Source organism: Panicum virgatum, chromosome 3N, assembly GCF_016808335.1.
Source record: "Panicum virgatum strain AP13 chromosome 3N, P.virgatum_v5, whole genome shotgun sequence".
Taxonomy (NCBI): Eukaryota; Viridiplantae; Streptophyta; class Magnoliopsida; order Poales; family Poaceae; genus Panicum; species Panicum virgatum.
Genome location: NC_053147.1, coordinates 49,101,827 through 49,120,872, shown reverse-complemented (window position 1 = coordinate 49,120,872; position 19,046 = coordinate 49,101,827). Strand labels below are relative to the sequence as shown.

At 43.3% G+C, this 19,046-nt stretch overlaps 1 pseudogene; it reads right to left on the bottom strand.

Annotated features, from left to right (window-relative positions):
* LOC120667850 overlaps positions 1-19,046 on the bottom strand; it is a 37,341-nt pseudogene that overhangs the window by 2,146 nt on the left and 16,149 nt on the right.

Genomic DNA, 19,046 nt, shown 5'->3' with positions numbered 1-19,046 from the left:
CTGTGCCCGAGAGGAGCTCGGGTACAGCTCCAAAATCACCAAATACAAGGGGGAAGGTTTTGTTCTTGATTTTTTTTGGAGGAGGTAACTCTAAAAGGTAAGTTTGTACCATATTTAGCTTCTTTTTCAAATTTAATCCATAGTTTAGAGCTTAAATTGTGTTGTCTTTGGAGGAGAGCATCTATGGTGTTCTTCCTCATTCTAGAGGTAATTGAGCTAGAAGTTAATTTGTTTCCAATCTTTCTTGAATGATGAGGCATGATTGAACCATTGCTTACAAGTTTTAATATGTTTTTCCTCCATTATGAGCTTGGAAATCATCTAGATCTAGATCTAGATCTAGGTTTAGTAAAAATAGGAAAGAGAAAGGGTATGAACTTGATTTTTGTAATAATAGTTTATATTTTTATCTAGTATTATCTATAACTAGAAGCTTGTCTTTTACTCTTAATAAATTGTAGATAATATTTTTCTACTTTAAATTTTATCAAAATAAATTAATTGAGTTTTATTTAATTTTACATTTATTACCATAGGATTTAGAACTAAGAGCTTCAAGAGTCAATTGATCTAGCACTAAGACCTTGATTTGCATTGTTAATAAGATTTAGAAAATTTTACATACTATAGTATAATTGTTGTCAAAATAAATTACATTAGCGATTAATTGAGTTTTGTTTAATGTTACATTTATTGTCATAGAGAGCTTCAAGATGGATAGGGCATGGATGTACGACACAAAGAGACATTCATATTCTTTCATGACGGAAGTATCAAAGTTTGTTCAGGTCGCGAAATTGCATGCTCACAGTAATAGGACAAAGCAAATCCGTTGTCCGTGCTTTGACTGCAAGAAGAATATAGTATGGGAGAACATTGATGTAATCAAGACACATTTGATCCAACGCGGTTTTATAGCTGATTACAAGGTTTGGATACACCATGGTGAGGCACAATTAACTAGCAACACATGCGTCAACAATGTCAATGAGAAAGTGCATGATGCTGATGAAGATGATGATGAGGATCCTGGTGATCATGGTATGATGCATGAAGGTGATCTTGAAAATGATAATGGTGACCACGCAGGTGTCAATGATGATTTGCGTGCTCAAGAAGAAGAGGAACATGATATTGATATGGAGGAAATGTTGCGCCATATTGAACCGGAAGTGTTGCTAGGCAGTGCTAAAGGGTTAGAGCGCTTCGAGACATTGAAGAAGGCCGCAAAGGACCGTATGTATGATGGTTGTGGGAAGGAGTGGCCAGTCTTGCATTTTGTGCTTCAACTTCCAATCCTTAAGGCTAAGTTCTGCTGGTCAGATAATAGTTTCAATGATCTGCTTATTCTTCTTGGTCAATTGCTTCCAAAGCCAAACTTTGTTCCCAAAAACACATATGAAGCGAAGAAGCTTATCAATCCTCTGAAAATGCGCGTGCAAAGAATACACACTTGTCCAAACCACTGCATACTATACCGTGGTGACTATGCGGCATTGACTAAGTGCCCAAACTATGAAGCTAGTCGTTACAAAAGTAATGCCAGTTTTAGTGAGGATGGTGTCGGATCCACTATCGGGAAGAGGAAGATGGCATCAAAGAAAAGTGCAGTTTGTGAAGTAGAGGATGATACTTGTATCGGTACTGAAATGGGTCAACGCAAAATTCTTGCCTTGGTGATGTGGTACCTACTAGTGATCGACCACCTAAAGCGTTTGTTCTCAAACCCGAACACCGTTAAATTGATGACGTGGCATGACGATCGACCCTTAAAGAATGATGGAAAGCTTCGACACCCATCTGATGCACGCCAGTGGAAGACTTTCGATGCCAATCATGAACTCTTTAGAGAAGAAAAAAGGAATGTATGGTTCACATTGAGCACCGACGGGATGAATCCATCTGGCGAAAGAAGCAGCACACACAACACATGGCCAGTGCTGCTGACCATATTCAACCTTCCACCGTGGCTATGTCACAAACGCAAGTACCTTCTATTAACCATTCTCATACAAAGGCCGAAGCAACCATGCATTGACATAGATGTTTTTCTTGAGCCGTTGCTTGAAGATATGCAGATATTATGGAACGAGGGGGTTAGAATGTGGGATGAGTACCGGCAAGAGCACTTCACACTAAGGGCAATTATTTTTGTTACCATCAATGATTATCCCGCCCTATTTGCCCTACTTGGACAAATAAAAGGAAAGACATCATGTGTAGTTTGTGTGAATAAAACAGCATCTGTGTATCTTACGGGATCCATGAAGACAGTATACATGCGCCACCGCCGCTTTGTTGGCGCCTACCAACGTCACCTAGAGATGACACTCGCAGACGCCAATTTGGGACGACAGTATTTCATGAATCACGAATAGATCCGCAAGCGCACGGAATACCGCTGTAGCATTTTACCCGGGAGTATACCGGGGTGTTATTTATATTTCCGCATGGAAGGCGATGAGTGAGAGAATATATAGATTAGTTGGTGAGCTCTATCTAGATTGGATATTCTCATGCATAAACAGGGGTAAGATAATAACATGGTAGGAGGTAGTGTGACACACACACAAACTACTCTCTTGGATAAAAGAATAAAGGTTACTTTAGGCTGGGAGCAAGGTAGAAGTCAGAGCTCGAGTCAGCTGTGCTAGGCTAGCTATATCTACACTTTCTCATTAGTTAGCTCATCAGGGATTAAACTACACAACAGGGAGATCGCTATCGAAGTAACGGGAGGAGCCCGTACACCCCGGCGACTTTATGTACCTCCTACCCCCATACCAAACATGGAGGATTACTAAAAGGCACGGACAGGGCTGTCACCACCTGCCGGCTACCTCTACAAACCGTGGGTATAGTTGACATCCAGCAACTCTTAGCTAATCTAGACACCATGTCTACACTAGTAAGGGATACTCTAGTGTCCCGCGCAGAGCCCCCACCCTCCGGATGGATAGACATCACACTAGAGCAATCATACAAATACTGGAGCAGTTGATAGAGTTCTAAGAAAAAAAGACTAACCATCTCCAGCACAGGGCGATCTTGCAATGCAAGCATTGAATAATAACGCAACCATGACAAGAAGCATATACTCGATAAGTTAGACTATACTTCAAGCAGATATCGGTAACCATAGTCTAATTCTATTACAAACGACCGAATATTACAAGAGAGAGAGCTAGAGATGAACCCATACCAGACTCTCGAGCAACTCCGGCGACTCGATGACTCCTAGACTTATCCTAAACTCCACTATGTCTAAAGACTATGCAAGGAATGCAAGAGAGGAAGAGGCATGTGGTGTGTCCTATTCTCTACCCCCCTTGTATTTATAGCAGGGAGCCATGGACCGCAGCACCCCAAACCGACGTTTTGAGCCAATAGGGAAGCGCCACGTGCCTTGGTTGAGGCGGTGGGGCCCACGGGCCTGGCCAACCGACCACATAGGTCGGTCGGCCTGCCCGGGCCGCCAACTACCCCCAACTTCCTGGAGTGGGCTTTTCTTGGTCTCCCCTTGTCCTAAAGTTGAGGCACGACCTGCCCCAGCTGGGTTTGCTTCAGTTCTTGGGCTTCACTTGGTCCATTTTAGCCTGAATCGGTACTCTGATATTTTCTGTGATTTTGTGTCAGGCCAAAGTGTGCTTGTAACCTGCATATTAGCTTGAAAACACAACTTGCATATTCTAAAAGGTAAAGTGTGATTTAGGAACTTTATTGGATAAGGATGCGTGTAAGAAATGCAAACTCTCATGATTTTCTGATCAAGTTGACGCCTGGAAATGGTCGTTAGTGAGCGTCAACAAGATCCCCCAAGCTGTCCTTTGCTCGTCCCGAGCAAAGTAGAACAAATCAGGTTGTTGATAAGAAAATCACTTTGACTCGTACCTTACCTGTCATGTCATATTCTGAAGCAAAGAGATTCATCTATAAGCTTAAATAAATTGGTTAGCATACCTTTGCTCAATTATCTTACTCCTTCATGGGGATTTTTAGCTGTCTCCTTGTCTTGGTCTGTTGAGAGTTAGAATAGTGCATAAAGCAGTACATACTTGTTCATAGATCCTCAATCCATCTGGAGACACTTTTTTTAAAAGATTTTTGAAAACATGGCAAAGCTCCAGGATAACTCTCTCGAGGCACTCATCTTATATTTTCTTACCAGGGCGGTGTTTGTCTTTGATCTTCCCTACTACTACAAGCCTTTGTGGAGCTCAAGGTAGGATAAGAACAGGGCACACTTGTATTCTATTTATTGTAAAGTCAAAGAGAGGATCCATGGAGAAACAAGTCATACAATCTCGATCAAAAGGTGCAAGTGTATGAATGGATGGATAGATGGATGAATATGGCTTACTCCTTGAGGTAATGGCTTTTCTCTCTCGAATCATCCATGTCTCTCTCTCTTTTTTTTTTGAGACATGGTTACCCCCTTTTTCTCTCCTTTTTTTTGGGTCATGCTTCTTTGGCATGCCATCTTTTCTCTTCTTTTTAGGGCAACCATAATCTGACTTTATTTTATTTCAGGAATGTTCTATAAGAGAGATCACCAAGACATGGAGTATTTTTAGATGTGAAGTGGATGGTGGTGCTAATTCCCAGTGTAGGAATATAGCAAATGGATGGGACGTGTACGTGCTTATGATCGAGAAAGCATGAAGAGTATCTCACTAGGATCACCTAATTTGACAAAACTCAACAGAACATCAAACAGCATATGTATAAGGGGTTTTTCATGGAATATGATATATGGCTCTGGTAGGACATTGCATATCGCTGGGAAACTTGCCTTTTATTTTTTTTAAATTTTCTTTTTTCGAAAATAACTCTAGACTTCAAACATCACTAGAACAAGCTTAAATAACCTTATTTACCATATCTAAACTCACAACAACTTAGACTCGGATCAAGCATATGCAACCCACGGAACTTTTAGGTTTATTGGCAACATATTTATATAACCAACGAATATAAACTCAAGAGAACTCTTATTTTCAAACTAGGCACAACAGACATGATAGAACAAAGCAAAACTCATCCTTTCAACTTATCAAAAGGGAGTAAAAACATTCTTACCGCGCATCATGGAAAAGGGAAATAAATCAGTAAATTTTTATTTTGTTTTTGGAAGTTTTTATCAATTTTTATTGAAAGCAAATAAAGGGATACAGTTGACTTAGGGGAGGGAACCTCCCCCAAGCTAGCTCTTAGTTTAGGGTCAAAAAGCAGGACCTTTCTCCATACCTGATTAGGTTGAGGTCATTTCGTCCGTACCTAGAGAAGTAGTAGCGGTCGATGACGTCTTGTTCTTCTTGCGCCACACCTTCTTGGTCTTCTTTGGTGGCGTAGACGGCGCAGGAACATGATCCTTTGATTTACCCTTCTTTTTAGATCTTTTTGAGTTCGCTGGATCTTCTTTTATAAGTGTCTTCATAAAAGGTATAAGACTATCTTTCTGAGAGGGTGTGACTTCGACTTCTTTAATTTTCTGAGGATTTGGCCCAAATTAGACCCGGATCATCAAGCATTGCTCTTTCTTGGGGTCGGAAGTCAAATTTCTCCTCTTTACCATTGATATGGAGTCGGATTTCTCCGGCCCCAACATCAATATGTGCATCTGCTGTATTGAGGAATGGCCGTCCTAGAATGAGAGTAGTCTCCTTCTGATTATCCATATCAAGTACCACAAAATCGACCGGGACAAAACAGTCCTGTACTCTCACGGGGACATCCTCAGCGATTCCTTCTGGGTGCCGTACTGATGAGTCAGCCAATTGCTACTGCATGGGTGTCGGTGTCAACTCTGTGTAGTTGATTTGGACGAAGACCGCCTTCGGCATCACACTAACACTGGCTCCCAAATCACATAAGTCTTTGTTGAAGTTCTGTGCCCCTATCGAACATCTGATAGTTGGGAATCCTGGATCCTTCTTCTTCTCGGGCAATTGTTGAAGTATAGCTGCACTGTATGCCTCAGTGAGCTTGATTACTTCGGAAGTTGGCAGTGGTCGCTTATTGTTGATTATGTCCTTGATATAACGAGCATAGGTCGAAACCTTCATCACATCCATCAAGGGCACATTGATGTTCACTTGTTGTATTATCTCAACAAAGCGGCTGAACTGCTCATCTATACTTGGCTTCCTTGCCCTCATAGGGAACGGTAATACTTGGGTATCATAAAATTCATGCGGAGCCGTCTTCCCTTCATGAACCTTCTCGGGTTCCTCCTCCCGAGGTGGTTCTTCTGCCACCGGGCTTGCTTTTTTCCTGTTAACATGGTTAGGATAAGGCGGGTCTTGAGTAGTTTTACCTCCTTGTGTGGTTATCGCCTTAACATTCTCCAAAGCAGGGGGCATGGTAGCAGCCACTTGAGCTAGTTGAGTCTCAATCATCTTGTTGAAACTAAACTGATTCTTGATGGCAGTGGAGAATCCGTCCATCTTGGCATGGATGGTCTCCATAGATTTGTCCATAGCGGCCAACTTCTTCTGAAGGGACTCAATGATCTTTGCTTGGCCGTAGACAAGATCTCTCAAGGTAGGCTGGTTAGGACCGAAAGAATTCGAATTCCCATTACCTCCTTGGTAATATGGGTGTGGTTGATTCCACCCCTGACCTCCTTGTGGACGAAACCCATTGCTGCCATTGAGGAATAGAGCTTCTTCTTGGGTTTCTGGGCAATTGTCGCCCGAATGTCCAACATTCCCGCAGACCTCGCACGTCATGCGAGTTTCCAAGGCTTGAAGTGTTTGCATCTGAGCCTTATCTTGGGAATAATCCTCAAATTTCTTAAGGAGGAGATCAATCTTCATAGCGAGCATGTCGGCCTCCTTGACGGAGTGCATACCTCACTAGCGCGGTTGGAGGCGATCATTGCTCCAACCTTGGTTGGAAACCATCTTCTCGATCAACGATGTAGCTCTTTCAATGGTCAGCGAGAAGAAAGCTCCACCCGCAGCGGCATCCACATGATCACGGGATGACTGTGTCAATCCATTGTAGAAGTTCTGTAGAATGAGCCAATTATCCATTCCATGGTGTGGACACGCCGGAATTGACTCATTTGATGCCTGCTGGAAGTTCGAAATCCGACCACGAAGAGCATTGGTTTTGCCCGTCGGGAAGAACTTCGAGAGGAATGCTTTGGCACATTTGTCCCAAGTATCCACAACAGCCTTGTTAGCATAAAACCATTGCTTCGCTCTCCCCAAGAGAGAAAACGAAAACAGACGGAGCCGGATTGCATCTTGCGATACACCCTTGATAACAATAGTACAGCAGAGCTCCAGGAACTGCTGGAGATGAGCGCTGGCATCCTCATTGGCCCTGTCACAAAATGGGCTGGCCTGCACTATCGTAATGAGACCCGTCTTGATCCCGAAATTTTCTCCTCCGGTGTTAACCTCGGGTCCGGTCGGGACCTGGCTCGCAGACGGAGCAGAGTAATCACGGATTGTCTTCTGGGCCATAGCTCTAGGAGCTGACGACGATGCGATGACTTGAACAACTGCTGAGAGTGATCTCCGAGGTGATACAAGACGAGCTCGCGTCCTCCCCAAAAGTGACTCTGGATCGGAATGAAAGTTTTGCGGCAAGTCGAAACCGGTCATACACTACCCTATTTTCATATCAACGAAGACAAGAAAACAAAGCCAAGTTAGCCTGTTTAGCAAGCGAATACCAATTTCGATTTTGTTCACAACTCTGTCTATATATTTCACTCTATGCCTTCCCCGGCAACGGCGCCAAAAATGCACATGGCCAGTGCTGCTGACCATATTCAACCTTCCACCGTGGCTATGTCACAAGCGCAAGTACCTTCTATTAACCATTCTCATACAAAGGATGAAGCAACTAGGCATTGACATAGATGTTTTTCTTGGGCCGTTGCTTGAAGATATGCAGATATTATGGAACGAGGGGGTTAGGATGTGGGATGAGTACCGGCAAGAGCACTTCACACTAAGGGCAATTATTTTTGTTACCATCAATGATTATCCCGCCCTATTTGCCCTACTTGGACAAATAAAAGGAAAGACAGCATGTGTTGTTTGTGTGGATAAAACAACATCTGTGTATCTTACAGGATCCATGAAGTAGTATACATGCGCCACCGCTGCTTTGTTGGCGCCTACCAACGTCACCTAGCGATGACGCCCGCAGACGCCAATTTGGGACGGCAGTATTTCATGAACCGCAAATAGATCCGCAAGCACACGGAATACCACTGTAGCATTTTACCCGGGAGTATACCGGGGTGTCATTTATATTTCCGCAGGGAAGGCGATGAGTGAGAGAATATATAGATCAGTTGGTGAGCTCTATCTATATTGGATATTCTCATGCATAAATAGGGGTAAGATAATAACATGGTAGGAGGTAGTGTGACACACACAAACTACTCTCTTGGATAAAAGAATAAAGGTTACTTTAGGCCAGGAGCAAGGTAAAAGTCAGAGCTCGAGTCAGCTGTGCTAGGCTAACTATATCTACACTTTCTCATTAATTAGCTCGTCAGAGATTAAACTACACAACAGGGAGATCACTATCGAAGTAACGGGAGGAGCCCGTACACCCCGGCGACTTTATGTACCTCCTACCCCCCATACCGAACGTGGAGGATTACTAAAAGGCACGGACAGGGCTGTCACCACCTGCCGGCTACCTCTATAAACCATGGGTATAGTTGACATCCAGCAACTCTTAGCTAATCTAGACACCACGTCTACACTAGTAAGGGATACTCTAGTGTCCCGTGCGGAGCCCCCACCCTCCGGATGGACAGACATTACACTAGAGCAATCATACGAATACTGGAGCAGTTGATAGAGTTCTAAGAGCAAAAGACTAACCATCTCCAGCACAGGGTGATCATGCAATGCAAGCATTGAATAATAACGCAACTATGACAAGAAGCATATACTCGATAACTCAGAATATACTTCAAGCAGATATCGATAACCATAGTCTAATTCTATTACAAACGACCAAATATTACAAGAGAGAGCTAGAGATGAACCCATACCAGACTCACGAGCAACTCCGGCGACTCGATGACTCCTGAACTTCTCCTAAACTCCACTAAGCCTAAAGACTATGCAAGGAATGCAAGAGAGGAAGAGGTGTGTGGTGTGTGTGTCCTATTCTCTACCCCCCTTGTATTTATAGCAGGGAGCCACGGACTGCAGCACCCCAAACTGACGTTGTGAGCCAACAGGGAAGCGCCACGTGCCTTGGTTGAGGCGGTGGGGCCCACGGGCCTGGCCGGCCGACCAGGTAGGTCGGTCGGCCTGCCCGGGCCGCCAACCACCCCCAACTTCCTGGAGTGGGCTTTTCTTGGTCTCCCCTTGTCCTAAGGTTGAGGCACGGCCTGCTCCAGCTGGATTTGCTTCAGTTGTTGGGCTTCACTTGGTCCATTTGAGCCTGAATCGGTACTCTAATATTTTCTGTGATTTTTTGTTGGGCCAAAGTGTGCTTGTAACCTGCATATTAGCTTGAAAATACAACTTGCATATTCTAAAAGGTAAAGTATGATTTAGGAACTTTATTGGATAAGGATGCGTGTAAGAAATACAAACTCTCATGATTTTCTGATCAAGTTGACTCCTGGAAATTGTCGTTAGTGAGCGTCAACACGCTTCTTAATGAGTACGCACAAATACCGAAAGATGAAGGAAAATTTTGATGGCACCAATGAGAAAGATGAGGCTCCTCATCCGGTTACTGGACAAGAAGTGTGTGAAATGTGCCAGAAAGTCATGTTCAATCCTAGAATGAAGTCAGCCCCTGGTGCTGAAAAGGAAAAGAAAAAGAGAAAGAGGGATAAGTAGGATGAGACTACAGAAGTCGTCGACGATGTGCCATTCAAGAAGATGCCTATCTTCTTTAAGTATTTGCCATACTGGAAGGAGTTGGCCGTACGCCATGCCATTGATGGTATGCATCTACAGAAGAACGTGTTTGACAGCACCGCCGGTTTTTTGGGGATATCAGGGAAGGTAAAGGACGGATTGAAATCACGCAAGGATATGGTTGCACTCGGCATCAGAAAAGATCTCCACCCCGTGCCACATTCTAATGGAAAACAATACCTCCCCCGGCTAGCTACAACGTAACACAAGATGAGAGAACCGTTGTGTGCAAGTGCTTGTGCGGGTTGAAAGTGCCGACCGGTTTCTCATCAAACATCAGGTCACTAGTGTCAATGAAAGACCTCACAATTACTGGCTATAACTCCCATGATTGTCATGTGATGGTCACAGTGTTACTTCTTCAATACGATATCTAAGAAAGTTATTGATTGCGTAGAACTGGCTAGACTCCGGCTATTTGTGGCCGAAACTCAGGCCCAACTTTAGATGTGCTTCCATCCATCCTTTTTTGATATTATGGAACATCTCATGATCCATATGGCCAACCAGATAACTGAACTAGGGCCTGTGTACTTCCCTCAGATGTGCACATATGAACGGTTCATGTCAACTCTCAATGGATATATGAGAAACAGCGCATTCCCAGAGGGTTCGATGATGGAGAGCTACCATACAGAAGAGAGTATTGATTGCTGCATAGATTACATAAAAGATAGGAGAGCTGTTGGTTTGCCGGTATCTCGACATGAGTGGAGGTTGTCTGGAAGAGGAACCATTGGAAAGAAAAGATTTGTCGATAGTGACAACAAACAGTTGGAGAAAGCTAATTCCAGTGTTCTACAACAACTCACATTAGTGGAGCCCTACATCCAGCAACACTTAAATGAGATTGAGTCAGAAAGTAATGGTCGCTTGCAGGATTGGATCATCAAAGAGCACAAGCATCGTTTCTCATCATGGTTTAGGGACCATGAACACCAATTTCAAGGAGATTCCACAAATGAAGTAACTTTAACAAGGTTGGCTTCTGGACCATCAAGCAATGTCACATCATGGCAAGCATATGAAATAAATGGGTACACATTCTATACCATTGAAAAGGACAACAAGAGTGTGACTACCAAAATAGTGGTGTTCGCATAGAGGCTATTGACACATCCGGACAAACTGTAACTTACTACGGTTTCATAGAGGAAATATGGGAACTTGACTATGGAGCGAATATTCGAATTCCCGTCTTTCGGTGCCAATGGGTCAAACACCCGCAAGGCATTGCAGTGGACAACTATGGGTTGACACTTGTAGATCTAGCCAACGTCGGTTATAAAGATGACCCTTGGGTGCTGCCGATCGTGTCGCACAAGTATTTTATATATCTGACTCCACAAATGCAAAGAAACACATTGCTATCTCTGGGAAACAAAGGATTCTTGGAGTTGATGGTGTAGAGGACGTTGAGGAATACAATTAGTACGAAGAATTGGAAGTTTTCAAAGAGCTAGAAAAAAGGATTAAGAAGGTAGAAGGAAACATAGACAAATCCGAGAATCCCTGGGCGCGCAAAGACTATGAAGGAAGGTTTGTTAAAGGATAAATTATGTGGGATGTGTGAATTTAGTGTACTATTATTAATTATCTTGTAAGACTATTATTAATTGTGTGAGATGTGTGAATTTAGTGTACTATTATTAATTATCTTGTAAGACTATTATTTAATTGTGTGAGATGTGTGAATTTAGTGTACCATTATTAATTATCTTGTAAGACTATTATTTGTTAAATGAAAAATTAACTGATTTTCTTTAAGAGATCTGAGCTGGCGGGCCTCTTAATCCACCCGCCAGCATAGATCTGTTCTGGCGGGTAGATTAAGTCACCCGCCAGTAAAGATCTCTGCTGGCGGCTGGCTAAAGAGGCCCGCCAGCACAGATCCTCCATGGTATATAAACGCGGGGGCGCCCCCCCAAATTTTTCTAAGTCCTGGCGCGAAACCAAAACCATGCCGTCAGGTTGCCAAAGTTTCCCGTCGCTACCGCCGCCGCCGCCGCCCTAGGACTCGTCCCCGACCCTGAGCACCGTATACGGCCCCGACCCCGAGAACCCTAGGCGCCGCCGCCTACGGCCGCGGCCCCGAGCGCCGCCGCCGCCCTTGCTCCGGGCCCCGAGCGCCGCCGGTGCCCTGGGCCGACTGCCCCACGCCGGCGCAGCCCACGGCCCCGGCCCCGAGCACCGTGCGCGGTCCGGCTCTGCCTCCGGCTGCGAGCGCAACCGGCCCGGCCCCGAGCGCTGCCGGCGCCCACGCCCCCAGCCCCGAGCGCCGCCGCCAGGTCAACGCCGCCAGGTCGCGCCGCCATGTCGACGCCGCCGGAACCTCCCCCGACGACCACGCCGTCCCCTGCCCCGACGACCGCGGGAGCACCTGGCCCGACGACCACGGCCCCTGCTTCGACGACGCAGGTTGCAACTGATTTCTTGATGCAAAATTAGAGAACTAGGTTTATTCAGTAAGAACTAGGTGTAAGTAATTAAAGTCTTTACACGTCAAAAATCTCCATCTTCTTGCTGGGAAGAAATGCCATTGGCTTCTGTTGGACATGCCGTAGAATTAAGGTTGTGAGAGCCCTCTCTTCCAGTCACTTGACCGACCTTCACTTCAGGATGAGTTTTTGTCTGTTCATTGGTAAACATCTGCGTATCACATAGTTTTTTTTGTCTTAAAATTGGAATATTAGGTTGCTGTGGTGATGCAAGCAAAAAATGTCATTTGAAGGTTGCAGGCTAGGTGGTCATGTGTAATATCAATAGTTTCAGATGGAAGCAAGAATAGCTTTTTTTTTCTGATATTAGTTTTTGCGGGTACAATGAGTAGGAATAAAGTTTTCCATGCATTGATGTATCTTGAATCCTTCAAAACTTTGCCTAGTCATTAACCCAGAAGGCTGGAGGCCTAGCTGATCTCATTTTAAGGCACCAAGAATGACCTTCTGTACGCAATTATTTTTGTACTAGGGAATAATGTATAACCTTTTTTATAATAATCAATAGATCTATACGATAATAATTATTAAAAGACATAATCATTAAAAAATCTAAGTAATTTTAAAATATTTATTTAGTGTTAATTATATTCATGACGCAGCTAATAAGTAGCTTATAAGAAAATTTAGAGGGTTTACATTAGATTAATTTTCGTTATGGCATGGGTGGATAATTACTGATTGCCTGAATCTGCTCCAGGACCACATGAACTTATTAGTTCGTTAACCAAGCGTGAACCATGACAGTCGTTAACCTATTGCTCATCTGGCATGCGGTGTGAAACTGAAGCGCATTGAAATCTAGAATAATCACAAGGCTATATAATAAGCGAAAGTAAGGTGAGGTGAGGAAGAGATGCTACACCTTCGAGTTCACATTGTCCGACACACAGGCTAGCATTATTGTTCCACACCGAAATAAGTAGAGACAAAGTCCCCTCTCTGCATGCTGGTTCCTTCGGTAGGATTAGAAGATGTCAGGAATTAAACTAGGGCAGATCTTTTTCTTCAACGGTGGCTCTAGGCCACCTCAGTGCACAATGTCATTGCATAGTTACCAAGTGTGTACCATATGTGCTTGACACTAGAATGAAACCACATCTCTCAATGCATATTTTCATTGCACAATTTCATAGCTATGCTGTCACAATTTCACTAGAAAGTGTCAGGAACTAATCTTGCATTGCTCAAATCTTTTGTTTGAATGGTCGACTTGGGCTCCTCCTAGTACAAATATATGCAATACAATGGCACGAATACTATTGTGTTGAATGAACCAAATGTCATATTGTTCAATTAATCTCCTTAATTGTAATATGTAATTATATGGGTTTACAAATGAAGCCTACAAATGAAGCCCTTATGCAAGAGTCTGAAGAATCATCGGATGATGAAAGATACTCTTCTGGTGGTTTTTTTAACCCCAGATGAATATCAACCAAGCCCACCGAGGCATCGTCGACGCCTAGAGGAAGAAGACCCTGAATATGATCCTTCCGCGGAAGTAAGAGTAGTTTTGTAATTTGTTTGTTATATGCATCATTTGATCATATATGAAGATAACAAATGCATATATTATTTGATCTACAGCAAGACGTCGAATCTCCAACGCAATCCCCACGGCGACAACGCAGAGTTATTAGCCAAGTTGTAGAGGACGTCATTGTCTCTGCCCCACAACCTTCGAGTACTACAACTTCAACTAGTAAGACGAAACGTAAACGTGGGCAGCGAAGCGTGAATCAAATTCCTTCAGTGTGTCTTGTAGTGGAAGAGGTTAGTCCAAGAGGCAGGCCCATATTACCAGAAGGTATATGGGCTAGATTTCGGAATGTGTGTGGAGCTATTGCCAGGGACCAACTACAGACCTGGATCACCACTAATGATTGGAAGAAGGTGCCTGATTCGATTAAGGAGTCTATGTGGGCTGCACTGCAAGCATGCTTTAGGTTCCCAGAAGGTAAACCAAAGGAAGATGCAAAGAAATTTGCGATGATCACCCTAGGGACAGCTTTCAGGAACTTCCGGCATACTCTCCATAAAGATTATGCCAAGACCGGGTTGAGTCTTAAAATCAAATTCAGGAAGATTCCTGATGCAATGTGGGAAGAGTTCAAATTGATGAAGGAAACGCCGGAGGTAAAAGCTTTGAGTGAAAAGATGACCGAGAAGGCTCAAAAGGCCGCCGAGAATCCCCATCACTTGGGTGCTGGTGGCTATGATGGCAAGATCCCTCACTGGAGGAGAGAGGAAGAAGAACGAAGGAAAGCAAGTTTACCAGATCCGTTTGACGGCATTTCTGAACGTGGTAAGTACTGGTGCCTAGCTCGACAACCAAGGTACAGAGAGGGCAAGGTTGTATTTGAGAACCCGACCACTGCGGAAATTTATGAAAGATTGGCGCAAATCGTTGATGCGGAAAAACAAGGTCTTTTCCATCCTGACAGGGAGAAAGATCAACTAACCGCTGCGATTGGCACTGCAGAGCACTCTGGACGTGTTCGAGGAGTTTCATCATCGTTGCCCTGGAAACAAGCATTTCCCAATGACCCCGGCTATAGGAAGCGTGACCGTTACAAGAAAGACCTTGAAGAAAAGATGAGAGCAATTGCAAAAGAAGAGTTATCTCAATTATTGGCCAGCCAGCAAGGGTCCTTAGTGCCAAATATGGCACAAGCTAACCAAGAGGTTATAGTTGCCCAATCTGGATTGTTTGCTCCGAGCAGTGTCGGGTCCACGACACAACATAAGTATCCGGTTGATGATATACAAGTGGATACACCTTGCACATTGGTTGTGCCATATGGAAGGAAACTAAATAAGTTCCGAGAAGTCGCAATTGCCATGGCGGTAACGGGTCACGTGTTTCCAAGGCCACCTGCTCCAGAATACGCCTGGGTACAAGTCGTTAAGGTGATGGACTCTACATGTGAGTTAGACATCACTACTGATGACGGGATTGAGGTTCTTGGAGATGCGATCAATCAATACGTTCAATGGCATCGACGAGATATCATTTTGCAAGGTTGTCCGAGCCAAGAACTACAACCCCTACCAGAGGCGAATATAGAGCATGCATCCCCTGTCCCGGAAGAAAACAACCGCGAGCAGGATCAAACAACACTTGTAGACAATGACAGAGTAGATGTTTTTCCACGTCATGATCCGACACCAGCAGAAGCTAACATTGAGACCCGGCACCCCGTCTTACCATCACTGAAGTCAGCAGCCAAGATCACAAAAATGCCATCACTGCAAGCCCCACCAAAGATGCTGGAAGTACCTCGTATGATCACTACATATGGAAAGGCACCATCTGCAGATGTTGATAAGTTTCTAAGAGCAATGAATAAGATGCCTTCATCTTCCAAAAATAAGGAGAAAGAGCCTCTAGAAAAGGATTTTGATGTTAGGGATCTTTTCTCATATGAAGTTGAAATAACCCTAGAAAATTATGAGCATGGCAAGCCATTCTTGCCTCACTTGGATTTAAAGTTGAGTCAGTGGGAATTGAAAAAGTTCCATGCCTGGATCATGAAGGCGATGAAACATGGGATCAAGGAAATCACCGCGATGGTCCCACCTTCTGCTTTCAACAATCCAGTCCCGCATCAAATAGTCATTGATTTTGAGGACTTACATAGACTTTACCGTCGGCGACATATGGATGTCAATCTCATTACTGTGTTTTGCCTGTAAGTGTGACATCTATTTTTGTATATATATATGTGAATTTAGATTAATGCATGCTGCTTGACATGTACGTCTGACGTCTATAATTGTAGGATGCAATGGCATGAGGAAGTTAAGACACAAAGGCACAAGGTCACGTACTTTGACCCGGCGCGAATTCACCAGAACGAGCACAGCTACAAATTGACCGAAAAGGTACAAGAATAACTAAAAGCTGTGAAGAACAAGAAGGCAAAAGATGACATCAAAGAAGAGATGCACAAAAAAGAAAGGCACAAGGTATCCGCCTACATTGCAAAAGTGATGCTGAAGAGGGTTGATAAGGATTGGCTCATGGCTCCATACGGATTTGAGTAAGTTTGCTTTAATTGCCATATGTTATGTGGTAATTAATGTTAATGTAGCATTTAATAAATGATGTTATTATGCAGCAGCCATTGGATTGCTATAATGATTATGCCCAAGATCGGAAGAGCAGTGGTCCTAGACTCAGCCGACTATGACCGAAAACGATATAGGGAGTTCATAGGTATTTTACAAAAGTAAGATATTCCTTGACATTCCAATTCCATGCATATTTAGTTTGTCAATAATTTATGCATTCCTAAATTATTACCTTATTAATTATTACTATATGTCATTCTAACCTTACAGTGCGTACCACCTCTACGTCATGAAACGCGGGCCACATCCACCGGACAGGACGGAAGTTATGAACATTCGATATCATTTCCATGTAAGAACATAGCACTTAAACTTTATTGGTTATGTAAGTACGCACTCCTAATATATAATTTTTTTATGAAGTGCCACAAGCAACCTCCTGGCTCGGTGCTATGTGGCTACTACGTGTGCGAGTTCCTTAGAAACAGTGGGAGGTACCGAACAAACCGTGAAGATGTAAGTCATATATATTCTACTATATACTAATAACATGATTTAACATGACACTTGAACATACGACATCTTACTTTTTTTCAGATGCCGGAAATACCTGTGGCCAACAATAGACTGGGTGACACAGAGATCGACAACATTATCGCTGACATTGCAAGGTTCATCCAACAAGAGATTTGCCATGTGGCGGGTGAATACTTTGACCACGGTGGGGTGCTGGCTTTGGATGAGAACAACAACCTTAGCAACTGGACAAAGGACAATTAATGGTTGTTTTTCTTTGAATAATTGGTGTAAATATTAATATTATTGTAAACATGATGGTTGCTCTTGTTACTAAATATTAGTTGCTTGGTCATTTTAATTGATTCACCATGTTAAAGTATTGATGCAACGTACTGTGATATCTTGCAAGAAATATTAACTTTCAATTAATGGGAAATAAATTTAAATTTAAATTGACAGAAAATAAAATTATAGCACAGGAAAAATCTTTGTGCTGGCGGGTTAGTTAAGCCATCCGCCAGCACAGAATCGATTTGTCCTGACGGTTCCTTAAGACAGCCGCGAGCACAGATCCCAATTTGTACTGGCGGGCGACTTAAGATGCCCGCTAGTAAAGATACAATTTGTGCTGGCGGGTGACCCGCCCGCCAGCACAAATGGCCATTTGTGCTGGCACAAGAATGCTGGCGGGCGTCCCACCCACCAGCACAGATATGTTTTGCCCGCCACGCCAAATCGTTTCTGGGCTAGTGATATATTCCACAATTTTCGTTTACTTCAGGACATGTTAGATCTCAACTACTGTAATAAGTTCCTTATAGAGATTAAAAGTTCATAATGGGATAGATCTTCATAATTACACTACATTCCAGCCATAGTAGTGGCGCAGCTGCATATTGCACAACGTCTGCGCAGCCATAGTTTGGATAAGATGGATCTAATTTGAGTAACGTCTGCGTAAGTGTAATGATACTTTACATTTAACGAAACTGACATTAAAATTGAATAATGTTGTGTATTTTGTCCAAAGTTGTCAAGTTGAGTACCTTTGCTTTGGAGAACCGCGGCATGCAAGGCATTTTGTCCAGCTGGTCCCACTACTGGAAAAACGCACATTCGTCCGTGGCCGTTAGTACCTGTCACAGCTTTGGCCGATACTAACGTGCAAATTTAGTACCGGGCCAAAGGAACAGTGGCCCTGGGAGCCTATTAGTACCGGCTGGTGGCTCCAGCTGGTACTAAAGTCCGCCATCGACAGGCTCTGACATCAGCCACCGATAGCTAGTGACAGTTTAGTACCGGCTGGAACCACCCACCGGTACTAAACTGCCGCGAGGAAATTTAGTACCGGCTGGTGGCTCCAGCCGGTACTAAATGTGGCGCGTTTGTACCGGCTGGAGCCACCAGCCGGTACTAATGCGCCCACTATAAATTGGCACCCTTCTTCCTCCCCGAGCCCGAGCCAGTGCCATTTCACCAGAGAAGCTCGAGCTTGGGGTTGTTCTTCACTTAGAGAGTTGCCGCCATTTGTTCTAGTTTTACTGAGGGTTCTAGTTATCCAAGTATGCCAAATGTTTTCAACTTCATCCTCTCTTCATTGATAGTCTTTATTCTTCGTTTTATGCTCTATAGTTAGAGAAATTTGTGACTTTTAGAAATAGTGAGGATGAGTATGATTTTTTTGATTTATGCAATGATTTGAGATATATAGAACCGATGACTTGAATGTGGGAGTAGGTTTATTAGCTAGGTTGAATATGAAAAATTTATAGACATATTTTTCAATCATTTTCTATATATTACAAATGACCGTAGCATATTTTTTATTTTTAGATTCAGATGAGCATGTGGATAGTAGAAATTTTTAGAATGAGTGTAGACAAAACATGTGATTGTAGTAGATATAACCATAACGTGGATAGTTAATTTTTTTATAATGAACTAATGAAAGAATTATAATAGATTTTTTTTATTATGAATTGATTATTTTGACACTCTAGTGATGTATTTATTCAGGCTCACATTGAAACTATCT